The sequence below is a fragment of the Colias eurytheme genome, chromosome 9 (assembly GCF_061535395.1).
Source record: "Colias eurytheme isolate Ceu_HAF_F1 chromosome 9, ilColEury1 Martin Lab GWU primary, whole genome shotgun sequence".
In the NCBI taxonomy this organism is placed as follows: Eukaryota; Metazoa; Arthropoda; class Insecta; order Lepidoptera; family Pieridae; genus Colias; species Colias eurytheme.
This window is the reverse complement of record NC_142988.1, coordinates 8,394,084-8,421,554: the sequence shown is the minus strand read 5'-3', so window position 1 is coordinate 8,421,554 and position 27,471 is coordinate 8,394,084. Positions and strand designations below refer to the sequence as shown.

Below are 27,471 nucleotides of genomic sequence, written 5' to 3'. Positions count from 1 at the left end.
AAAGTCGCTTTCCCTGTCCCTATGTCCCTATGTCCCTTTGTACGCTTAAATCTTTGAAACTACGCAACGGATTTTGATGCGGTTTTTTTTAATAGATAGAGTGATTCAAGAGGAAGGTTTATATGTAAGTATAATAAAATCCATTAAATAGTGGAGAAGTACTGTTATTTTTGAGGTTTCTAATGTGATGTCGTAAAAAATTACATCTTTTCCGCTTAAATTGCAAACGCAGGCTGAACCCTACGGGCTACGAGTTTTATCAAAATAATGTACTAAGTATTATACACATTGAAAAGGTCTACAGAAAAGTCCGCGATGGTATATGTCTATCTCTTATGGATAACCCACAATAACTTTTTTTTGTCATTTACTTTTTACGACAAATAATGGCTAATTTTTGATGCGACTTTAACCAATACAGCATTAATCCTTAACCAATTAAATACCTTGAATACATTGTTCATTTAATATAGATCTATATGGCCCTTTACACCGTATGATTTAAGTGAATATTTTCGAAGATATTACAGATTTAAAAATTGCGGGACGTGCAGCGCTACAGGCCGGCCGCCCGGCTATCTATTTTATACCCGTGCGAAGCCGGAGCGGAACGCTGTATTTTTATATACAACGTTCACAGCTGTTTTTCTGTAGTGAATTTAGTATCAGCATTGCACCCGTGCGAAGCCGGGGCGGGTCGCTAGTAATATATATGCTAGAACCTATACATTTGCTTTAACCATTGATTAAGCAAGATAAGAAAATTAAATAACTGAAAAAATAAAGTAAAATTCTTATTCTCACTTCCTTTTATTTGTTTTTCATTCCAATAATATCATTCGTTAATATCGAGATACCTAGATGATTATTTTATAAATGAGATTATGCACTGAAGGTAAAGGTTAAGAACATGGAATTTGGCGCGGAAGATTTGATGTTATGACACTTATAAATATAGATAATAATCACTTATCAAGATGAAACCCACCACTTGTAACTGTGGTTGTAACAAAATGCACTTGTCTTACACTCGAAAAAACAAAACTTCCTTTCTCATACAATCTATACATATAATAAATCTGTAGAAGGGTCAATTCTGTACATTGAAAATATTGAAAAAACAAATAGCAGGGGGTGTTACTGGATCGATACCAAACCCAAATATGTGATCAAAAAATTCTTTGTCTGTCTGTCTGTCTGTATGTGAAGGCATCACGTAAAAACTAACGATTCGATTTCGATGAAACTTGATATAATTATACCTTATTATCCTGGGCATAAAATAGGATACTTTTTATCCCGGAAAAATACGTAGAAAAAAAATAAATCTTAATTTTTCGGAGTCGCGGGCGGAAGCTAGTCGGATATAAAATCGACAATAAGTAGTAGGTATAATTTTGGTTCCTCATAAAAAATAATTAGACAAAAAATGACAGGTTATTATATAAAAAAATAATAATAATTACGCAATGGCTATCCGCTATATCAACGAGTAGTACAAGTATTTACTTATTGTCAATAAACATTTCTTACTATGTCGAAACCGGTCGACTATATTTATTCGGCCGTCAAAAAAATGAAGCTTAAAGTAGGACACTTGAGTCTTACGATTTTACCGTAAAAGATGTGGCGATAACTTTCATTCTTCGTTTATTAATTGCCGTAAAATAATAACGATAACTGCCATTCAATTATAACAATATAAAATATATAACCACAATATAAGAGACAAAAGTAAAAGTTTCGAAAGAGTTCTCAGTCTGATAATATTTTAGGTAAAAAATATAATTACTTATACATAATTGAATGTTTTTGAACGCTAATTGAGATACAATTAATAAACATCCGAATATATATTATATTTAAACTGATGAAGAATTCTGATCAAAACTATTTTTTAATAATATCGATATGCAATTAATATTTAGTTGCATAGCAACACACACACTTTTTAGTTGTTTACCCGAATATAAATAAAACCTATAAGGTCAAGTGTAAATCTATGTATAATCTGGTATTTTCATATCCATTAATATAATTTATCTCAAAGAAAATGTTCAAAAATTAAAAGTAAATTATAGTAAAGGTCAAATTATCACGCTAGCCATATATTATGTACGTACACAAGGAAAACCATTTAGATTTTTCATTTCAAAAACTAATTTTGAATAAAAAATGTCGATTGCAAATGTTGCGATTTCACATATTTTTAAAAATATTGCAAAATATTATTATATATTGGAGTAGGAAAACTAGTTCTCATACTAAACGAACAAACCAAAAATTAATTAAAAACAATTTAGTAACGTGCATGTGTTATTTTCATGAGGATCTTTTTTTTTTAATTTTTGGGCTGCGACGAAAAGTAATGAAAAATAAAAGGGACATTTTTATCAAAATATATTACTTATAGCACTAATACCAAGTACATATCATCAAAATCTGTTTAGTGGTTTTCCCGTAAAAGAGGACCAAACATACAAACTGGCTGTATCATCCTCACAAACTTTTATTATATGTATTAGTGAGATAAGATAAGATTATCATTCATCTTATGCCAAACATATAAACATACAAAATGACCAATTAAATATGTACTGTTTTATAAATTAGACTAAACATTGCATTTTATTGTGCTCTTTTTCATTTATCCGTATCTATCAGATCATCAATTTACTTGACAATAATTTCATAAATACAAATGTATATTTCCTTCAACTTAAATATTATATAATATTATCTACATTCTACATACGTATTTACGCCAGCTATAAATAAATGTATTACGCACTAAAACCCTGCCGTCGTAACAATAGATTTAATCCTCTTATTCCATTACTGCAACCAGTAGCAACCCCCTTGCGTAATCACTGTTTACTACCACAGAGCTAAAACGAAACATTTTCTTAGTTCTATTATAATACGGTTAAATATACACTGGTCGTGACACCTTTGAATCGTATCAAGTTACTCGAGTATCGAATATCCAATATAAATAATGATCTCTTTGATCCCCTCGCTCTGATCGATTAGCAAAGCGTTGGCGGCTTCTATATCGTCATATTTTACATCATTACCGACTTTTAAATTATGCTCAATAAACAATGGAACGTGTGTGTAATACCCAAGCACCGTACGAGTAAAATTACCTTACGATTGTTATGCGTTCAACGTAGCCGTGTGTGCTAGAGATTCATATCAGAGTAATTTAATGGGATTTAAAGGAAGTAATATTTGTGCAATTGTTTTTGCAATAATTGGAATTTTGCGAACATAATTTAAAATACATTACAATTTACACAGTATCACTGATGTCTGAGTCTTATTTTTGCTAATACATACTAGTAAATTCTAGGTGAATTGAGGAAACTGTTGTGCGAAACAGATTGTTTAAATTATAGTTTTTGTCACTGTTATTAGAGCAATAATTTGTCAAACAGTTTCGATTGTTTTTATCACGCAACGCGGCAGGCGCAGGATGTTATTATTTAAGATGTTAAATTATCATTATAAAATAGCATCCTATCTTCAGGTGTCCTTATCGCAGTGATATAGCTATTATGATTCCTATTATTAAGTCCCCTATAACTTCGTAGGCCCGAAGTAGATGCATTATTCGATTATTACATTTTTTCGCGTCTCTACCTGCAGACTGCAGCGTGCTGCAACCCTTAAGATTAATCATCATTTTGACCCTAAATTGATGTACAAATATTCTGCAAATACTTTAACTTTCAATGTTTGACAATCGTTTCAATTGCTTTTTTTTAATATTTTAATTGGAATTAATAAAAATGTACGTTGATATAGTTAAGTAAAACAAGACAAAAAGCAATCTATCTATTTTTTTTCTAAAATACAATATTGCAAAAAGCTTAAACTTAAGAAACTTAATCTTCCAATACTTTACTAATAGGTAGTAAATATAGTATTAGCATAATAATCAATGAGAAGTAGGTATATTATCATACCATTATAATAAAAGCTACCCCAATTTAACGCCGCCGTATAATAACTTTAGAACAAAATAAAATAATTTGGAAAATCCAAAAGTGCACGCCTCATAATTTTTTTTAATAAATATTTATTAATTATTATTTTTGTTTATTTAATAACAATTAAACCACATCGAATCAGACCCTGAAAAATGAAAGGGTTCTATTCCTGAGCATACTCAAGCGTAAGAGAAAAAAAAAGACTCGATTAGTAAAGTATTTCGGTCGCTATCGTGTTAACAAGAAAAAGGATCCGCACATACAGACACACGGACGTCCAAGACAGAACTTTTTTAAACTGTTTTTTAACTAGTTTAAATAACAAAAATGACATCAAAAATATCATGAACGTTAAAAATAGTGTTTTTTCTTAATATGTGTGTGTATGTATTATCTTACAAGTGCAATGTATGATACATAAAGACATTTTAAGTTTGAAAAATCAGATGTTTTGCGCGAAGTGACAGTAGTACCCACCTCAACGCTTCGCTTATGAGGCGTGCAATACGCTTTAACCAGAGAGGGTTATAAAGTGGAGAAGCAATTAATTCCCCGAGTTAATAACACCCGTGCGAATTGAGAAGCGAAGTTCATCATTGATCGATTGAGGTTCGAACTTCGACTATTGGTGTTCCCGCCGACGCGCATTTGTAGATACAAAAATATGAACCGCTTTACTCATCGCACGTGTAGATAACATACGTATCTATCAGCTATCTGATGAAGATTTACTTTCGTTTATGGTCTTGAGCTTTAAATTATTTGTTGACTGTACCTATCGCTGTTGATTGTACATGTTGTGGCCGTGGCCTCATTGCAAAATTGTCCACATCATTACCTATAGACCGTAATAAACATCCCAGATACACATTCAATTTATTTTATGCTTTAAAAGGATCTTAAACAAGGGAACAAAGGCCGTTTATTAAATTTTATTTAGCAATAGGTATACAAATAGAGATCGAAAAGCAAGAAGAAAAGCGTATAGAGATCGATTTTTCTGCCGTCGGTTTTTGCAATGCAGTTATTTGCACCTACGACACAATAGCAGATAAAGTTCATTGATATTTCGCGTTCAGTTCTTATCAAAATCAAAGGTTATTGTTACCTACCTTCATAGTATTTTTACGCCGTCATATTTCTGTTTTCAGACGTAGCATTTTACGTTCGTTCAACTGAAAGTTTAGTTTGAAATGTTACTGGGTAATCATAATATTTATTCCCTAGATTCAAAGAACGTTACATTAACCTAATTATCATGATATTTATAATTACAGTTATTATTTCGACATAGTTATTTTATGCAGAGGTGGGCGAAGATAATGAGAAAGTTTTTCGGTACTTTAAGTGTAAATGTAATTTATTTTAAGGTTCTTTTTGAATGAAATTAAATTCGCATTATATTAAATTTTGAATAATAATTAGTAGTAAGTAACTATGAACAATATTAAAACTTGCGTTGATAAAAATGGAAAAAAATTATGACAAATTGAAAACAGGATTTTTTTTAATCTAACCTAGAACGTGTGGAATAGTTATAGGGCATGCATTTTTTTATTCAAGCCGTAGCGAAGGTGAAAATGCAGAATTTTTCTTTTGAGTTTTGAAGAAGGTTACTCGCGAGCGATTTCACTAAGGACGTTCAAGAGTATTCAATAATTATAAATACAATAAAAGTTTATTTTCAATACTTTTAAATGGTGGTCTACTTGTTTTGTAGGGTTGTAAAATTATAATTGTCAAAATGGAAAATTATTGAAGACTGATTATTTCCTTCAGTACATGTTGTAATTAATTATTGTATGCAAGCTTATATGGTGACAGAGACGGTGGGCTATTGAATATAAACTAAAAATATAAAACTAAGCTTATGTATCAGTAAATATAAAGTTGAATTTAAATAATGCACTAGGTAACACACCAGGGCCAAGTGTAAAATATTCAATTGCTAAAATGGCCACGATCAATGAATTGGCTCTCATTTTAATTTTAAATTCAACGAATATGAGTAGGTACTAATAAGTATCTATCTAAGATAGAGAACCTTAAATGCACATTTGAATTAATTCATGACAGTTGTTAATTTGCTAAGCGAGTTTCAAGACTAACTTAAAATATTATCCATAGTAATAAGTCTTTCAGGTCATTATACATTTGGAAACTAACTCAAAAACGCGTTTAAAAGTACCTTGAAATGAAATTGAAAAACATATGACAATTGAATGTAGGATAACAATTTAGGTAGTTTATTTATTATGTAGGGATGTAAAGTCCATTAAATAATACAACATATCGTATAATAACTAGTAAACCACTGAAATAATTATTTTCCTAATTGTCGACAACTTATTTTAAAATTAACCCTGCCATGAATCCTTGCCCCACATATTTAGTTGATACGTATAAATTATGAAAACATTTATTTTGTGCATTACATATATGAATACCTAATGAATATTATTCAATCCTACGAAATAATTAGTAATAACATTTACCTGTTCAATTCTAAGAACTCAAAATGAAAAATTAATAAACAATTATGACATACATTTAAGACCTGTGTCATAATTTGTTATTACAGGGTCAAAGGTCTACTTATTTTGCTGTCTTATGACAAAATCGTTAAATTCTCATAACAAGGAGATATTGTATACATTGTTTGGAACAGATGCAGAAAAATCGATACAACAAAAGGTATTTACCTTCACATTATTGATTAGCGTTCACCAATTACCTAATAGTAATTGATGCGTAATACCGATCAAGGGACGTTAAGCGTCGGGCATGTTTCTACTTCATATTGAGGTCACGGATAGCGCGTGTAATAAATATAATTGAACAAAACCGGACCCGGTGACGAGAGCGCTGTGCGGGTTCACGGGAACAGAGCTGTCAAACTTACCATAAACTTCGTGGTAATATGAAACTTGAGTAATGACAGTTTAAATGCGCAACATTATATTGAAACTACCTCATTAATGTAGCTGCTGTTATTTCCACATAGTTATTATTTTCATAGATTTGTACCTGTTATTAGGAATTGTACCCGGACTATGACTGAGAGGCTTTCTGCTTCGTGCTCGTTAACTTAGCTCGTGAAATGTGGATTTACTATGTATGTACATGCACTTTCCTGAGCCCTTTGGGAAATTATGCCTGATGTTATGGTAATGTGTTGGTTGTTACTCGTCTGGGAATTTGCATGTTGTTCTGTTCTATTTCTGTACAATTAAATGTAACTAGGTAGGTACACTTAATACTAATACTTAACTAATAAAGAGGAAAGATTTGCGTTTACCGAGAAGCATATCTTATTTTTAATCTTCTGAAAGATATGCGAATTAGCTAAATATTTTCTTTGTAAACTTCCTTCCTTCTTATTTTTCGATCATCCCTTTGATTTGACCATGACTTCGCTAATCCAAAATCTGAAACAAATAATTTTTAAAAATTAGTTAGGATAATTAATATAGCATCGCTGAAACACAATACCTGTATAAATTTTCTACTGTGGCTGTGAAAGAAACCACGGCATCATTGTTTTGAATTGTCTACTACCTATGTGTTTGTATTTAATGCAATTATTGACAGGTTGATTCATTTATTACGATTATTACTATCAGAACTGCTCCACCTCCAAATTTTACACTACAGAATTCCTATAATACCTATAGCATTAACGACGACTCATTGATCATTAATGTAACTAATTTAAGATATTAACCAATAAAAAACCTGCTAGTATGTATAAGAATTAAGAATCGGTGTTATTTCGTTATTGAACCTTATATTTTTATCACTTCAAGTAATTGTTATTAATTTTATGACCAGGGAAATCTTAGTCACGATAGCTCATTAAAAACGATAGATGGTTGCAAATTATAATGAATCCCAAGAACGGCTAATCTGAACATTTTAACACGGCAATAAAATTACCAAGTATTGCCATAAACGTAATTAGGTAATTTATCCTGTTGTTAAAACATGTGTGAAGGATGTAGATATATTATGTCACCACGATTAATCATTAAAATAACGTTGGTATCGGTCAATTAAGGAAAGCTGGCATGTTCACAGTACTCACACTTATGCAATTTCACTTACAGTATGTTCAAAAATAAATGCGACTCTAGTTTCATTTTAGACTTGAATTGTAAAATGGGTGCGTTGTAGATATGTATATGCAAATATAATTACTTATGAAAGCTCTCATAATTTACCTGTAAAATTATAATTTAAAAGTAAATCAATTGATGAAGTTAATTATTTATTCTAATAATAATCAATTGGATAAAAGTATTAATAATCATTCAATTATCAAATAATAATTAAATTCCTGACTTTGGTCGATTAAAGATATCTAAGAAATATTATATTTGTAGTAAGTACGTAATACCTACCAATACGCGCTAACAAATATGTGTTACATGTTTATTGTATAATTTTCACACTATTGGTTTTAAACTCAAACTCAAAGATTTATACAATTAGACTTCTTCTAGAAGCACTTTTGAATCGTCATAACAGTTTAACAGTTTTAACATTTACCACCAATTCAGAAAGCAGTATCTATAGAGAAGAAGAAGAATCTATTTAAACATAATCGTAATCTTCTACTTCACTGTAACTTTCATCGCTCGAAGAACTCGATGTTTCGTTGTCGGAATTTCTTAATGTTATTATAAATGAGTCAGTGTAATTATCTAATTTTGGTTCTAATTGAATATATTTTTCCTCATGTTCTCGCGTCTTTCTCCAAACGTCACTAAACATATCCAGACTAATAGCATTTGCTTCCTTTCTAAATAATTCTTACACAGTTTTCAAGTTAAAGTTCACATTTTGTGATGCTACTTTCCCTTTAATTATGCCCCATAGTAACTCTATTGGGTTGAGATCTTTGAGGATTGCATCAAGTAGGTAAAAATTGTGTATAGTTTGGCTTATTTTTTTTAATAATGTGATAACTTTGATTATTAATTAGTTATTTGATTTTTGAAAAAAAAATGCCGATTTTAGTCAAAATTTATATTTTTCTAACAAGATCCTTATCATCCTAATTTCCACCTTGGTGAGAAAAATTGACATTTCTAATGAAAATGAACAAAAAATTAAATGATTTTATTAAGTAAATACTGTAAAATAGTCTATAATTCTTCCATTTACTGTATCACAAAATTCTTCATAGATTTTTAGATATTCGTACTACACCAATTACATCATCCTGTATTTATAAACAATTGCAAAATATGACACATACATAGGCCGGGAGATACTGACACAAAATTTCGGGTCATTTGTAACAGAATGGCGGTTCTACAGAGGTCTTATTACGCAATGACTAAAAGAAAAATGATGGTCAGAACTCAGAACGCTGGTACCGGCGGACTAGTCGCGTGGGCGTTAGTCGAACTCGTCGGATAAATAGCGAAAGTCAAACGATTTACAAATCGTTTGACTTTTCCGCGTTATGGCGACCATTTGGAATCGTCCGAAAAGTATGGCATGGCAATTTTAGTAAATGGCTGCACGACGATGGTTACCTGTGCAAAAGTGAGCTCGGTACAAATGGTTGAATTGTTTTTTTTTTAAATCAACGCATTCACGTCGGTATGGCGGACTGTAAGTCACATCGTAACTGTATGGCATGACACTACCGCCTACATCTTTTTTAAGGGCTATCGGTAAATTCTAAAATTTTTGTGTTACAAATCGTTGGACTTTCGCTATTTATCCGACGAGTGTGACTAACGCCCACGCGACTAGTCCGCCGGTACCAGCGTTCTGACCATCATTTTTCTTTTTGTCATTGCGTACTAAGACCCCTCTAGACCGCCATCCTGTTACAAATGGCCCGAAATTTTGTGTCAGTATCTCCCGGCCTAACATGTGCATTGTGTAAATGTGTTGACGTTCCAGCTCTTCTTAATATACCTATAACAATGATATTTTATGTATAGATACGTTATATACTCACAATATATCAAAAAAAAATGCTTCATATGCAGTGTCAGGCACACACAAATACAAGTATCATTTTACTTAATTTATTACATTCACAGACTGTATAAGAGAGATGGCTCTAATAAAATGATATAAAGAAAAAAGACAAAGATAGTTTGTCAGTTCCGCGCAGGTGTAAGCAAAAGTCATAAGAATTCACCAATTAAATATAAATAAACAAATAGTTGCCATGGTAATTGGCATAGACTAACGACACAGAAGGTTCAATGTTATAGATGTTACAGTTCCTGCACAAGTTAACAAATGTGACAATTTCATTTACTATTTAATTATTATTATGATGTTGTATTAAAATGATTTTGAAAACTTTTTTGGAGATATAATTGTATTAAGTATTTATTACTAGCTGTGGTGTTCGTTTTCGGTCATCATCATTTCACCCGATAAACACCCACTGCTGAGCATAGTCCTTCTTATAGAATTCCATAAGGACCGATCTTACGCTATTCGTTTCAAGGCAGTTCCCGAAACCCGTACAAGGTCATCAACTCCAACTTGTAGGATATAATAATAGTGGTGCATAGATGAAAAAAAAGGATGAAATAAAAGAAAGGATGAAGTATAAGCCTTTTTTATCTAAAACACAAATAAAATTTATGTTCAATAGCTATTTACAGAAAAGCAAATAGCATTTTTCGTCAGTAGCGATAATCTTTTCTTTAATGTATACGTATTTGCAACATCATTTTTGCAAAAAAACATTTTTGCCATCACGATTTCTTTGTATATAATAAATAGATATATTTGTTAATTACATGCACTGTGTGGATTTAAATATAAAAATAATCAAGTATTTACCCAAATCGAAATTAATAAAATAACCGTTCTATTTTCAATAATCGTATCTACACGATAATCTTTGAACACAGTGTACGCTAGCTTTGTCACACTAGTGATTGAAGCAATGTTTTATCCCTTTCATTATTACAATACAAGTGTCAAGCATGTGTCATTCATAAAGAATTGTAAATTGTTATTTTTACTCATAAACTGTAATAATTTAATATATTTTCCTGTGATATGATATTCCTTTATCTTTCTTTATCTTTTTGCACGAATACGTGCACTTTCTGAACACACAGGAAGGCATTTTCGACAACTTTAATGTACCTATCGGCACATGCGCTCACTGGAACCGGTGACAATCTGACTGATTGCATTGGTCCCAAATAGGACCAATTCACGGAAGCAATTTTGGTGCGTTGATGACGTATCTACCTCTTGTTTCTATATATAATATCATTGGTTGGTAACTGATACTTATCTATCTTGTGAGATTGTAAACTGTGGTAAAGTTGTGAACTGTACTATGGTACATCACATTATATGGATAGTAGATACCATTAACAAAACCAAAACCTACTTATTATTTTTAGACACGCTTGTAAGTTCCAGTTCAGTTTTTCTGATACCTTTATGTACCGTTCAAACATTTAACAAAGAGAGGAGGCTCACAATTCGGCAGTTTTTTTTCATTGGCTTTGTTACCTCGGAATTTCGACTACTTGAACCGATTTTATTAGAAAGCTCTGTTTTTTTTCATTGTTATAAAATGGGTAATTTTTATGAGATTTATTTATTCATCATTTTAAGTTATCAATGAGAAGAAGTTGCGATTGCGACTAATGTTTGTATAAGTTGAAAAATCTTAACAGGTTATTTAATGTGTGTGTAACTAGTGGTATAATTCTTCTAAATCTTTAGCAACAGAGAAGACAAAAAAATCAATGCTAAACAAAATCCTTTTAAAATTACATCTATTATTTCTGCTTATGAGTGTACCATGATTTTAATGGCAATAAAGTGTTAAACGATGTAATAAAGTGTTAATAAATTTAATTAAATTACTGTCCAGATCCTTTGCGACATAAAATATACTTAGATAAAATCAAAGTGACTGTCCAACGGTAAATTAAAGTTAGGCACAATTTAGTGTTTCAAAATAAAGGTTACTGCAATAATTTGTTAAGATCAACCTATTTAGGAAAAGGCATTGTTGCGAAGTTTTAAGCTAATTTAAAACAAATAAACACCGGCACTTCTGAAGTAACGAAGTATTTAAGGCGATAAAATCTACTTATTAACTAATAAAAACAATATGGATTATTTACTTATTATGGATTATTACTTTTTTTATAGTGGGGAAATCTTCCAAAGATACCCACTGCCCCGGGGAAGGAGCCGTGGGTTATGTCGGATTCTTACCGACTAAAACCCCACTGTGTTCCGTCGATGGGGCCGCGGGTATTGGTTGGAATTCTTCCGCGACCATATGGATTATACCTGTAGATCTTAAACTCATAGGATACCACTGCAAACATTTATAAATGGTAAAATAGACACGAAATTTTTTTTATACACTTAAATGTTTAAATATTAGTACATATCTCCCAACATCGTTAAATTAATACCAAGTAATTGTTAATCATATAAATTATTTAAGGGTTATAACGAAGATATAAAAACTAATTCTATTCACATTTCAAAAATCACCTTACAAAAAATATTTCGTTGGCGCCAACGCCTACACAGAAGTCAAAGTAAGATCACAAAATAAATCTCCCGATTGCTCCCTGTTTGTGGAGAATCGATATTTACAGTAGATTAGATGAGCGTAGGCGGCTCACAAGTAATTCTTAGTCGTTTAGCTAACCATAGTATAAAGGGAACAAGTAAGTTATTTTCGAACAAAGATACATCGCACCGCGGCCCTTTGTATGTGCGTGCCCTTTGTAAGCATAAACACACGCACACAACGACGCTCGGTTCCTTGATTCCTTCTCATGGACCGTTTTCGTGAGGGCCGCGCCATTGCTTTGAGCAGTCTATGACTGTACTTCTACACTAATATTATAAAGAGGAAAACTTTGTTTGTTTGTTTGTTTGTTTGTTTGTTTGTTTGATTGTAATGAATAGGCTCATAAACTACTGGACCGATTTTAAAAATTCTTTCACCATTCGAAAGCTACATTATCCACGAGTAACATAGGCTAGGTTTTATCCCGGAAATCCCACGGGAACGGGAACTATGCGGGTTTTTCTTTGAAAACGCGGGCGAAGCCGCAGGCGGAAAGCTAGTTGTTTATACAGTTGTGTATTTAAAATATCAACGTGACAAGCGACAATCCTGCTCCTCGCGAGTTTTGAAACCGTGCGCTACTAAGCACCGAGACTCGGCCTACTTGTTCTCTTTATACTATGGCTAAACTATTTATAGCCTACTATTTCTGATAGACCCTTTTTGTATAAATAATCTCGTATATTTTTATATCGTGCGCTATGTACAGCCAATTATCGGCATTAAGGTTTTTGGATTTATGGACAATAAATAAATGTTAAGAGCACATTTATTTCACTTATAAATTTCTATATTAGTCCATTGAATGAGTCCCTCCAAGGGGGGTCTAGAGTGCGTGAGTTAGTAACGTAAGATGTTTCTTCGGAAACATGTCAAGAGTCCCTAGGTAATAAACATACTAAAACCCCGGGCCACTAGGAGGAGCCCCGGAGTGGGGGGAGGGGAGAAATGGGTCCATTTTTTCATTTTTCGCTTAAATCTCAAAAACGGTACATGCTAGAGAAAAACTTTCAAGGAAAAGTTGAAAGGCCATAAAACTATCTACAAGTTGTACCTGAATCATTTTTTCCTATATCCTACCGTTTCTGAGTTATACGCAGTAAAACATGATTTTGGCTCAAACAATTTCCACATCAATCGATCAAAAAATATTTCTTTCTTCCAAAAAACTCAAATGTGCAACTTGTGACCAGTACTGATAGATTGCTCTTAATTAGGTCAATAATTGGTAAAATAAACACATTCCTCCATGGAAGCCTTTAGGAGGAATCGATTGTCAAAATATTATATTAGGGCAGTTTGAGTTACTGAACTTGATCTTTTTATTTTTTTCTTCCAAAAAACTCAAAAGTGCAACTTGTGACCGGTACAGACAGATTGCTCATAATTAGGTCTATCATTGCTAAAAATACCAGATTCCACCAAGGAGGCGTTTACGGGGAATTGAATTATATCAGGGTAGTTACGATACATGAACTTTTTATTTTTTTTCTTCCAAAAAGCTCAAAAGTGCAACTTGTGACCGGTACAGATAGATTGCTCATAATTAGGTCTATCATTGATAAAAATACCAGATTCCACCATGGAGGCGTTTACGGGGAATTGAATTTTGTTAGGGTAGTTAGTTAAAAAGTTCATGTATCGTAACTACCCTAATAAAATTCAATACCTCCTAAACGCCTCCATGGTGGAATCTGGTTTTTTCATCAATGATAGACCTCATTATGAGCAATCTATCGGTACCGGTCACAAGTTGCACTTTTGAGTTTTTTTGGAAGAAAAAAAATAAAAAGTTCAAGTATCGTATCTACCCTAATAAAATTCAATTCCCCGTAAACGCCTCCGTGGTGGAATCTAGTATTTTTATCAATGATAGACCTTATTATGAGCAATCTATCTGTACCGGTCACAAGTTGCACTTTTGAGTTTTTTGGAAGAAAAAAATAAAAAGATCAAGTTCAGTAACTCAAACTACCCTAATATAGTATTTTGACAATCGATTCCTCCTAAAGGCTTCCATGGAGGAATGTGTTTATTTTACCAATTATAGACCTAATTAAGAGCAATCGTACAGTACCGGTCACAAGTTGCACTTTTGAGTTTTTTGGAAGAAAAAAATAAAAAGATCAAGTTCAGTAACTCAAACTACCCTAATATAGTATTTTGACAATCGATTCCTCCTAAAGGCTTCCATGGAGGAATGTGTTTATTTGACCAATTATAGACCTAATTAAGAGCAATCTTTCAGTATCGGTCACAAGTTGCACTTTTGAGTTTTTTTGGAGAAAAAAAATAAAAAGTTCAAGTATCGTAACTACCCTAATAAAATTCAATTCCCCGTTAACGCCTCCGTGGTGGAATCTGGTATTTTTATCAATGATAGACCCAGTTATGAGCAATCTATCTGTACCGGTCACAAGTTGCACTTTTGAGTTTTTTGGAAGAAAAAAATAAAAAGATCAAGTTCAGTAACTCAAACTACCATAATATAATATTTTGACAATCGATTCCTCCTAAAGGCTTCCATGGAGGAATGTGTTTATTTTACCAATTATAGACCTAATTAAGAACAATCTATCAGTACCGGTCACAAGTTGCACATTTGAGTTTTTTGGAAGAAATAAATATTTTTTGATCGATTGATGTGGAAATTGTTTGAAGCCAAAATCATGTTTTACTGCATATAACTCGGAAACGGTAGGATATAGGAAAAAATGATTCAGGTACAACTTGTAGATAATTTTATGGCCTTTCAACTTTTCCTTGAAAGTTTTTCTCTAACATGTACCGTTTTTGAGATTTAAGCGAAAAATGAAAAAATGGACCCATTTCCCCCCTCCCCCCACTCCGGGGCTCCTCCTAGTGGCCCGGGGTTTTAGTATGTTTATTACCTAGGGACTCTTGACATGTTTCCGAAGAAACATCTTACGTTACTAACTCACGCACTCTAGAACTTTTTATTCAATGGACGTATAATATAAAATACATAAAATTTACTTAATTCTGTATCTTTTTTTGATCTCATGCAATGTTTTTGTACTAGCTGGCCTATAGAGTTTATTTAGCGTTTATTTAGGTTTATGTGTCTGGAGAATGCAGATAATTAAACCACTTCGTTAGTACACCGACGAATATCCATACAAGAATACTATATTGCTTCCGTAATTGGAACACTACAAAGTATTGATCCTCATAAAGCACATTTCCTCTACGAAAGTGCATGTAACTCAGAGCTCACAGAGGAAATCAAACTACACGGAAAGTCCATTTTGCGGCAAAGCTATCGTGTATTGAGTCTATCAAGTTTATTACTTCTCGATATATATATTCGAGCTCCATACCTCAAAGATATTAAACGGAATATTTCAATTTGTTTGTGAATTAATTTTACTATCAGGTAAAAGGTACTATCATCATAAAGAACGACGATTATTATGTGTGATATATTAGGTGACACTTTACAGCTGGCATACATCCAATCCTGACCTATACCAGTGTCGTATTTGTACTATGTCCCTTCAATACACCAAGCTGTGGATGCCAGAATTAATTGCCTATAAAATACTCTTTGGCGATGAAAGTGAAAAAAAATATTTATGAGATACCTACAATTTGCAAAAAAATAGTTTTTTAAGTGGGTATTTCATTATATTGTAATTTACTACAATCTAATAAAATAGTTTTAATGTTGGTCGTGAACTGTGTTATCAGAAGAAGTATTTGAACAATGTTTTTTTTTCAATTGTGCGTGTTTGTCACTAGTTATATTCACACTCATTCAACTTAGTTGTTGTAATTTACGAGATTATTTCAGGTCGATTCTTACAATTCTTGTACTTCAGACACAAGGAAGACAAAACATGTCACACACGACTCACGAGTTGTTGAAAGATAATTATTAGATGATTATTAGCAAAAACCACAGATATGTAAAGCTTAAAATTGCACAACAGTTTGCGATGGAAAAACACGCATTTATCTACTTGTATATAAAGGGCCATAACCGCAAATGTATATAAAATTAATCGATATTCATTGTCAAGATTATGACGGTCACGCATTGATTAGTTGTACTAACCTGTGTGCTAAGATAGAGTGGAATTTTACAAAAAAGTAATAACTAATATTCATGTTTTGTTATACTCAATGAATAAATTAAGATGCCATTAATCATATTTTTTAATTTACGTATTTTTTTACGCATTCTCAAATACTTACATATAAATATCTACGAATTATCATTCCGTTAAACTAAATTCTTAGATAATATCTATTATTAAAAAATATTGATGTCGTTAATTCGCATAATATTAAATAAAGATAACTATAGCGCTTAAGATGATAATTTAAGTCATCAGTTTAAAATAAAAATAAAAAATATACAAATTCATAGATATATCTTTTTGTTTGATTGCCATTTTCTAGTAATTTGTCTTCATCACCAGGGTTTTTTTTGCTTGTAATGTAAAATGAGCTTTACTACAGCTTATAGTTACATGAAGTTTAAGATGAGTCATAGTTTTGTTATTTCCATAAAAAAATATAAATAAAAAGCGCGATATTTGATTACTGCAAAAACAAAGTCTATAAGTACATATATAGGTATAAATTCAATACGTAAGAACATTTTTCTTGGATATCTATTGCTTTTTTATCCAAACCAACGTACCTATTACAGACATTACGACTAATGATTTATAATTTTGGACATTAATTGCATGGAAAAATAATTGTTTTTGTTGTACAAAACGTTAACTAAGTGTGCAAAAATCAACTTGTATAATGAAGATGTTTTAATTGACATTAATTTATCCATACTAATATTATAAATGCGAAAGTAACTCTGTCTGTCTGTCTGTTACTCAATCACGCCTTAACTACTGAACCAATTTGCATGAAATTTGGTATAGAGATATTTTGATACCCGAGAAAGGACATAGGATAGGTTTTATCCCGGAAATCCTACGGGAACGTGTTTTTCTCTGAAAACGCGGGCGAAGCCGCGGGCGGAAAGCTAGTATTATTATATATTCTAATACTAGAACTTGTTATTTTAAAATCCAGTCTTAAAATTCTGGATGAAACCAGAGCATTCTATGTTTTAGACACGTTTCTAAGATAGGTACCGTATATAATTTAGCAGATTAAGTACATAGTTACAAAATTTAAGCTATTTTACATTTAATGTGGATGTTATCTTAATTACTGCAAGGCTAAAGCGTGTCACGTGTTTAGTAAATAAAAAGATGTACATAATACGAGCTAATTAAACTAATTTAAACATATAAAATATCTCCATAAATGCAAATGTTCAATGAGGTTGCAATCCATATCTATAAAAGCCACAAAATTCTCACGCTTTCTTTAGAATATTATATATTAAATACGTAAATCTTGATTAACGTTCTGTATTATTAATGATATTAATGTAATTAATAACTAAAGACAGCTTAAGGTAATCTAAATTGTTCTATTATTAGGTCTAGATATCATATTTTATCAAACATGCATGATAATTATTTTGTATGTTAAAACAAATTGGATTTAAGCAGGTTAATTATATGAATTTGTATTACATAGTGTCTTTTGATTACCTAAGTGAAGCTTGTTGACTTACATTTTTATATACTTTAATACTTCTTGAGGTTTATATACCTGTACATAGTTCAGTAAATGACAACATTGATTACGAAATAAGTTCCCACTGCACATGCCGCACTGCAATTTACAAACAATTTTAATGTCGCTTTACTGAAACGTATGAAATTTAAAAGCTAAAGAAAAAAGATGCGGTAATATTTTTAAACAATGCTATGCTGGTGGACAATGAACGTTCATCTTGCCTTGGCGTTTATAGAACAACATTTCTATGCTTTACAGTCGTATATCTCTTGTCATGCGGAAGATATCTAGGCATTGTTTTCAGCGTATGATAGACTCATGTGTATGATAGTATAAACTATAAATGATGGTTTAATTTTTAAATTAATAGCTTTATTTGTACATCTGGTAAGATAATGCCTTGCATATATGTATACAACTGTTGCGTTTGTGTTGTATTTCGTATTGCAATGATTAAAATATAGTTTAATGCAAATAACGTGCTTGCGGTTTTTGCTCTTACTACTTGGTCATACATAATGGACTACACATCAGTTAGATATTTAAATTTTGCAGTATTTATTGAACTAATTATACAACTTTACGTAAACATAAAACGGAGTTATCAGTAATGTAATAACAAAAATATATCTTTATTGCTTGTCTCTGGTTTATCTCTTGACAAGGTGAGATAATTACCACACAAACGAAAATTCTTACCGCGCAATATCTTATACTGCAATTATGTGACGGATTGTTCGAAACAATGTTTATGAATTTCAGCTTCATAATCTTACAAAGCGCTACACGCTCATATTAGAATTCCAAACGTGCCAGAGTGGCTTTAAATATTCAACAGTGTGGCGCTTTTGAAGTTCATACTACAACAGAGAGCTTCACATAGTAGATACCACGTAGGTTCCAACTCACAGATTGTTTGCCAGTTATGTGCGTTCACAAATTCATAGCATTTTTCACGAGGGCTTATCCTTTGTGCTCTTTTCCATTTTGATGTAAATAGTGTCTTTTATCTCAGTCATTTGTATTCCATTGCAAGGACTCGCTCTCTACCTCAATGCTTTGGACATCTTTAAGAAAAATGTATGTGGTGAATGTGAACAATTTTTCTATCTCTAAACACAACACAATATTGGTATCTAAGTGCTTCACAATTAGAACCGGACCATTGTAAAAATCTAAAATGATCCCAATTCTTAAGATGAATTAGTTCGTTAACAATTTCCGTGTTACTCCTAAAGTTATAAGCAATAACGGTTCTGTTCACTGATCTGATAGTGTTGGCAAACTGTTACGTTAGGTAAGCATTGGTTAATGTTCATCACGCCACTCGATTTTCTAGCACTTCCTTCAACCCCTGCAGTCAGCACCTTGCGAAATATTTTGCACATTCACTTTATTATAAATTCTCTCAGTCACGTACACTTGTGTGAATTTCATAACCGCTTCAATATTTATTCAAGAAAAACATTGAGGTGTGGTTTTGATATTTTTCTATGTTTTGCATAACCTCGAAATTCGCGGTAAATTTTTAGTTTCTCTATACCTTACTCTATATGCATTGTGAAAATAAATTGTATAACGGTTCTATTTTCCGTCACCTTGACATGGATTTTCATTTATCCAGTCTTAGTATCCAGTATAAACATTATATTTATATCCCCTTAAAGAATTTATATCAACATAATTCTGATTAAAATCTCAGGAACGTTAAGAGCGTATACGCACTATGCGGGTAGCCGCATTGCGGGTAGCCGTCCGGCTGACCGCAAGCACAATTATGTACGTAATATTCATTTCTATGCGCACTGTGCGGTCTGCGGTAGCCGCATCGCAGTGCGCATAGAAATGAATATTACGTACATAATAATTGTGCTTGCGGTCAGCCAGACGGCTACCCGCAATGCGGCTACCCGCATAGTGCGTATACGCTCTTAGAATATTAGGTATTTTTTATTAAAGAAATATTTATACCGAAATAATAAGCTCAAATATCCTGCGCTTGAAATTGCAAACCTTGAGTAATTAGTTCTGGAATGCTCGCCTACTTCAGACGTTAATTGACATAAGACATGATATTAAAATCATATTTTTTAATATTTTTGCTAACTAGCAAGTCCTTGTGTTTGTTAAAACATTGCGCCTTAATTCTATTTAAATTTGCAAGCGCTAAAACTAAATGTGAATATAACATCTAATTACACCTTATAAAGTATCGACCTTAAATAACTTTGACTTGATACAAATAGAGTTAGATAAATAAGACTTACCTACAAATAATCTATAAATATATAGTAGGTACAATTTAAACGGATTCGTGAATTGACAACTTTACGAGCTATATATCTCGCATAGGTGTTAATTAAGCTATGGTTTTATGACGTGTTATTTTTAATTAACATTTCCTAGCCCCAAAGTAATAACTGGACAATATTGACTTTTGCCGTCCCAGTTTTGTAGGTAATCACAACATCATATCTATAGGAGTTTAGCAATAAACCAGCCGTTAACCGGCTCAGCGAACTTCTCAAATAGCAATAATAGTATTTTTATGAGTCTGACTTGTACGTAGGAAGTTATTAAAAACTTTACGACTCACATAGGTATTACTCAACTTGTCCGAAATATGTAAAATTTTATTACGTATTGTGATATTATCATTCATGTATACCTACGGGCAGAGAATCGACACAGCTGCATTTGTGAAAATTGTTTACATGGCCTAGAAGGTTATTATTTTGAATTGACTTTACCTAGGTTGAAGAAGTTGGAGATTAGAAGCCTTAGGAAAAACCCAATGTCAAACTGCTTGTCCTCAACTTGCACTCTCTATTCCATAAAAAGTACATTTTTATCTGATATAGGTGCGCGTACGCATGCGTGCGTGTATTTGAGTTGCGCATGAGCTTCGTTGTTTTCAATTTCATGTCTTTAGAACAAGTTCAATATAAACTAGATACTAAAATAGAACTAAAGCGTATTTTGTTTTCATGGTTCGTTTTCCCAATAAGTATGTACTGGCACATTACTGTGGTCAAATATACTTTCTCAATGCCTCGCAGATCGCATGGCGAGGCGTTGACCCAAGTGACGTCAGGCGGGAGGCTGCTTCGATTACTGACAATGATTGCTTTCATCAATCTTATAATGATACGTGGTCGCGTGATGGAATATTGTTGAGATATAACTGCGCATATATTTTTTGGATCAGATTTCAAAGGCAGTATTTTTCACAGGTATAACATATTTTTGTGTCTAACGCAAATTCGTACAAGTTTTTAAAAAACTTTTATTTGACTGTCTATGGAGCTATTATCTTGTAGCCGAAGGTGAACATAACAATCGAGTTTTTGTGCATTGTGATGTAAATATTGTCTGTGATCTTGCATGATTATAGCTCAATTACTATCATGATAATGCGGTTTTTGCTGTCTCGACGTCTGCGTGTTGGCCATATTTTGGTGGGTTTCACAGTTACAAGCACCTGATGATGCGGTTCTATGAATTTGTTCGCTAACCACAATACTAATGGTTTGTCACTCTGCACTGGTAGAATTCTTGTAAAAAGTGATAAAAATTTCCCGACGAAAAGTTTCACGGTACAAAAAATGCCACAAAAAGCGCAGACCTAAATTTAACTTGACAGCAATTAATTACGTCGCAGGACGAAGAAACGAAATATCTTGTCTTTTCATCATATTTTAGACGAACAATTCATTCATAATTTGAATAAAAGAAGCTCTAATTAATCAAACGTTTTACCTTGAAAACAATTTACATGAAAATGACTCTTCGTGTATATTGTTTCAACCAATTACTTTACGACTACGTCATAAAATGTTAATTTAACTAATTTTATTACTAACTTTTATATATTAACTATATATATATTAACCTCATATTTTTTAAGTATATTATAACATTATGCGCGAATAAACCAGAACAAGTGCATTGACCCAAATTGATGACGTCAAGAGAACTGCATCTTGCATTTCTTCAATCAAAACAGACTGTTTGACTTGCTATAAAATTTATTGCGAACACGTCAAAACCAAACTTATAAGCGCAATGTGCATATTATACCAGTGCAAAATATATACCTACATACATTAAATGCAGGTAATTTGTTTATTACTGAAGAATACTCGGAATCACTTCCATATATTTGTTAAGGTTAAACAAACAAATTTTCCTGTTAACACAAAGTGCAGCTATCTTAATTCACGTTATAATGTCAACAATACATGAACATTGCATATGCGTTGTTACATTGCTTTAAATGAAAATCTGAATGTTTGTATGTTACGTTTCTTTTCCAAGCTTGAACCGCTCAACAGATTTGAATATTTTTTGGAATATTGAAGGATCATAATTCTCCTACCCCACGAAAACAAAATTTTAAAGATGTGAAATAGAAGTTGAAAAATATGGAGAATAGCCATTAAGTTACTTTATGTACCTACTATGGGAATAGCGTGTGAAACCGCGGATGGAAAGCTAGCTCTTAAATGTGTATTTTAGGCAGCGTTGTAAAAATTTCATTCTTAATAATATTGCATTGCAGTTTTACAAGTGTAATAAAATAATTCTAGTACATATAAAGAATTGCAAAGTATGCTTAACGCCTTAAATAATTACAACATAATTTTAGAATTACACATATTCAACACATAATTAAAGCACCTACTTTTATGAAATTTATATTTCGTATAATAGCTGTTTATTTGTGTATAGAAATAATTAATACATAGTCACCTACTGTTATCAAATCTTAACTGTTAAGTAATTTGTGCATATGATTAATTAATTATTATCTATTACTGAATATGATTATTTGGTTTAACCCATGGTATTATTAAATTAATTTCTAATTATAAATTTACTAGGTAGCAGGTTAGATAATGATTATATTCATAAGGCACTTTGTTTTTACGAGAATGAGCGGTCTCCGTTCAAAAAGGGTAAATCGCCGGCACCTTTTCACTAAAACGAATTAGGTTGATATAACGAGGGGTATTTTCCACTTATTTTTGTTTTATTTATACACAAAGGCTAATAAAAGCACAAAGGGTTCTTATTTGTTGACAATTAAGTATCAGGATATGTGTTTTTATGTAATTTAATGAATCTAAATACATAACACCATAATCTCTATACCTAGTACAATAATATCTATTTTCTTGATAATTGATATTGGTAGGTAGGTAGTTATAGTTTTACAGAGATGTTTGTTTTTATAAAAATAATGAAATATGAGTTCATGGTTTTGCTAAAAACCAACACTACAAGAATAAAAAGAAACCATATATCTACATTTAGAAACGCACTCAAAAATTTCAATAAAAATATTTCGCCGTCCACACTGGTCATAAAAATAAAAATTAACAACGATCCGTTGAATCTGTTTGCTCAATGCTCACTGCTCAGTAAACAAGTATCAAAGCAGATTTCTCATTTTAGACTTCCATTTAGTTTTGAGGTCATGCAGTCGGAACTCGGATAGTCGGATAGGTATTGGGTACCTACTGCATGAGAGCTGAAACTATCTTTAAGCAAATTCAACGCTATTGAAAACCGATATCTGATTTATATTCAAATATAAACAACATGAGATTTGAGATCACTTGAAAGAACTTATATTGTTTTGTAGAACTTCAGATTCTATTTTAGGACTTAGTGCGCAGCTGTATTAGGGGATGAGCCATTATCTCTACTTAGGTACTGGAAAAATACATATCACTCGATTAACTTAAGTATTTTAAATATATAGATAACCTATACTTATCTATACGATATGTATATCAAGACCTTTAAGTATATAAGAAAGTGTAAAATGGGTGAACATCAGATTTCGTATTTTGCATTTGTCGATCTTTGTTAACTCCATTTCAAATAAACTAATATACGGTTTAATCTTCTTAGCTTCTGTTTAGCGCGTCCTCTATAAGTAGGTATTCTGTTATTTGAGACGCCTAATTTTTAATATTGTATGCTATATTCGGCTATTGAACAGGTTTTCCTATATTATGGAATGTTGAACTATGTGTAGCTTTAAAATTTTTTTTATTATATCGGTAATCAAAAGTTATTGTTAATACTATTTTGTTTTTTATCTCGCACAAAAACACCTAATTTCTTTGGTGTATTTGACCAGTCTTGTATATAATTTTGGTGGAAAATTCCTACCTTCTACCACATAATAATACTCTAATAATACCTAGGTAATCGTTTGCGCTATGCTTCTCTTTCAGGACTCTTCCCAACATATACAATATACATATATTAATTAGGTAAGTATATTAATTATTGAACATAAATATGTATTAGGAAAAGTAAATATTTTTTTTTAATTATTAAATTTTAAACTTTCGTAAAATCGAAATTAATTTAAAGATTCCACGCCTAACCTAACCAAATTAATTTAAACTTTTACCCAGCAATAAATTTATTACAAATTGTCCTTACTTTACCTACCTCAACAAACTTCACGATCTAACAAATCTACTTTGTAAAACGTCTAAACGTCAACTTTGTTAAACAAAATATACAACTTACTTAATGACAAGAAAATGTAGGAATTCAACATAATATTTACTATGCAGTTAATTAGCAAAGAGCGCATATGAATGATATTTTAAATTCAATTAGACATCACATGCACATCTTCAGAATCGTCCAGATTTAACTTCTAATACAATGTTCTTACGGTAGTGATGTATGGCAGACAGATTTTATCCAAATAGTAGACAAGTACATAAGCAAACATAAATTCCTAATGGGAAAATACCCAAGGTTTACAAGAAATACCCTCTTGGCCTGATCGTTGTTTCCCTTATAGAGACTTAATCTTATATCATCAAGCAGCATTTTATTGTGTCAAAGAACATCACACATCTTCCCATTCAAATAACGTGTAGTTTAAGCTGTAGTTATATTATTAGCAACGGCTAGTTGCACTTTCCTGACCTTGTCTAATAGTGTTATTTTGTTACCTGTATGCCAGTAGTTACCAGGAGTGCAATACAGTACACTAACGATATTAAAGTCGTGTGGGTGGTGCAGGCGGCCCACGAACTAAAAGGTTTGACACACAACCTAGTTCCATCAAATTAATTATAAGTGCAATTTACACGTGTCTATATTCCTACTAGAGTAATTACAAAAAATAACTATAATATATGTAATTTGCTTTGTAGTTTCAAGATAATTACTATGTATTTAATTTTAACATGTAAAAACTAAATGTGCAATGCCTAACAGACGTTACAAACCAAATTTTTTGTTAATTAAATATCAAAATATAATAACAGGATAGTTGTGAGCTAATTATATAAAATGATTTTAAATTCAGATTTTAGTTTTTATACAGACTTAGCGAGCCTGAATATATTTAAAAGTATATTTAGATTCCACAAATAAGTATGGAGCGATACGGAACTGATAATAAGTAATTTACTCTAAATTTTGAATATTAGGTAGGCTGTTGCCCAACGTTGCCACGTCCCATCGCGATCGCGACTCGCGTCAGAATTAAGTTTCCTCAACTTCAATCCAGCTAATAATTAATTTTTGTGTAAATTTTTACAACAGACAAATACTATTTAATTATGTATTATATTACATGCATTGAATAATTATGTTACTTAATTATACTTCAGAAAAAACTAACACCGATTACAAACACTAAGCAGCTAGTAAGATCGGTATTAAACATAATATACTGCAAAATAAAGCAGTGTTTTTGAAGTGAAACTTCTTTATCGGGGTTGGAAAAAAATTTGGTGTAACATTTTTTCGTTACGAGTGACATTTTTCCGTTACGCGCCATCTTTTTCTTATCCCTACCACGCGTGATTCGACGTTTTTCTGTACAGTTGCTATTTTTTGAAAAATAAGCTCATAATGAAGTTTCACTTCTTACGTGTGTACACTAGTACACGCACACATTTTTTTATAAAATTATGTAAATATATAAAATAAATAAACACACACAAAATACCATAATTGTACTAACAGTTAAACAGTAAGGTACTGCATTCCATGTATCATTTGTTACGACTTTAACGTGTTTAAGAAATACGCAAATATTTCACCCGTATTCCCAAAATATTCGATCCGGGTTCAGCGGCCGAAGAAGTAGACCAACGGTGGGACAAACAGAAACATCTTGTGATTTTGTTGAAAATAATACAGAAGTAGCTAGCTACTAGTTATTATCTGTGACAGAAGTAGAATACTAAACGCATGCAATTTGTCACCGCAAAATTGCAATGCTTTGCCCCAAAACATTTCGTCGTGATTTTTATATTAGATATTGATATAGATTACAATCTTCAACGGAATCTTATGAACTCAATATTAATTCCCTACAAATCTATACTAATATTATAAAGCTGAAGAGTTTGTTTGTTTGTTTGAACGCGCTAATGTCAGGAACTACTGGTCCGATTTGAAAAATTCTTTCGGTGTTAGATAGCCCATTTATCGAGGAAGGCTATAGGTTACACTGCATATATCATCACGCTAAGACCAACAGGAGCGGAGTAATGCGGGTGAAACCGCGCGGAACAGCTATAGTATTTGATAAAACACTACCACAGACACTACTAGCACAGACTAATCTACTAGGTACGTAAAAAACGAATAAGTAGCAAAACATAATATGTAAAAAAATGTTTATAGAAAATTCTGTTATATTTTATTTATTATTATTTAAATAGCAAAAATATTACAAATCTATAGTAAAAAATGCTAAATAATATGTTTCGAAATGACTCTGCATAATGGTGTTGCAATTAAGTCTTGAAGACTCCGGTCAATAACTTATAAACGATGACATAACAACTTTTAACACGGTTTATTATTTGCCTAGATGTGCCTCCCGGATTTACCCGCATTGCTCACTCCTATTGCTCTTAGCGTGATGATACATATATGTATTATAGCCTTTCTCGATCTATCAAAGAATTTTTCAAATCGGACCAGTAGTACTTCCTGAGATTCACACGTGCAAACAAACTCTTCCGCTTTTTAATATTAATATAGGTAGAACCTATATATTAGTTATCATTCAACTATGTATGGCTCTAGGTTTTTTATAACATAATATAATATGTACTAGAATACCATAACTACAAATTATTATACCAATACGAGTCCGAGTAAACCAAATAAAATTAATCCTTGTCTAAAGTTACCAATAAATAAACTAGGTACAAGGTTGTTAAAAATATTATATATCTAAAACAACATACA

General features: G+C 31.9%; 1 protein-coding gene across 4 annotated transcripts in view; it reads left to right on the top strand.

Moving 5' to 3' along the window:
* Positions 1-27,471, top strand: part of inaE (inactivation no afterpotential E) — a 54,160-nt gene that overhangs the window by 9,715 nt on the left and 16,974 nt on the right. The window lies entirely within an intron of this gene.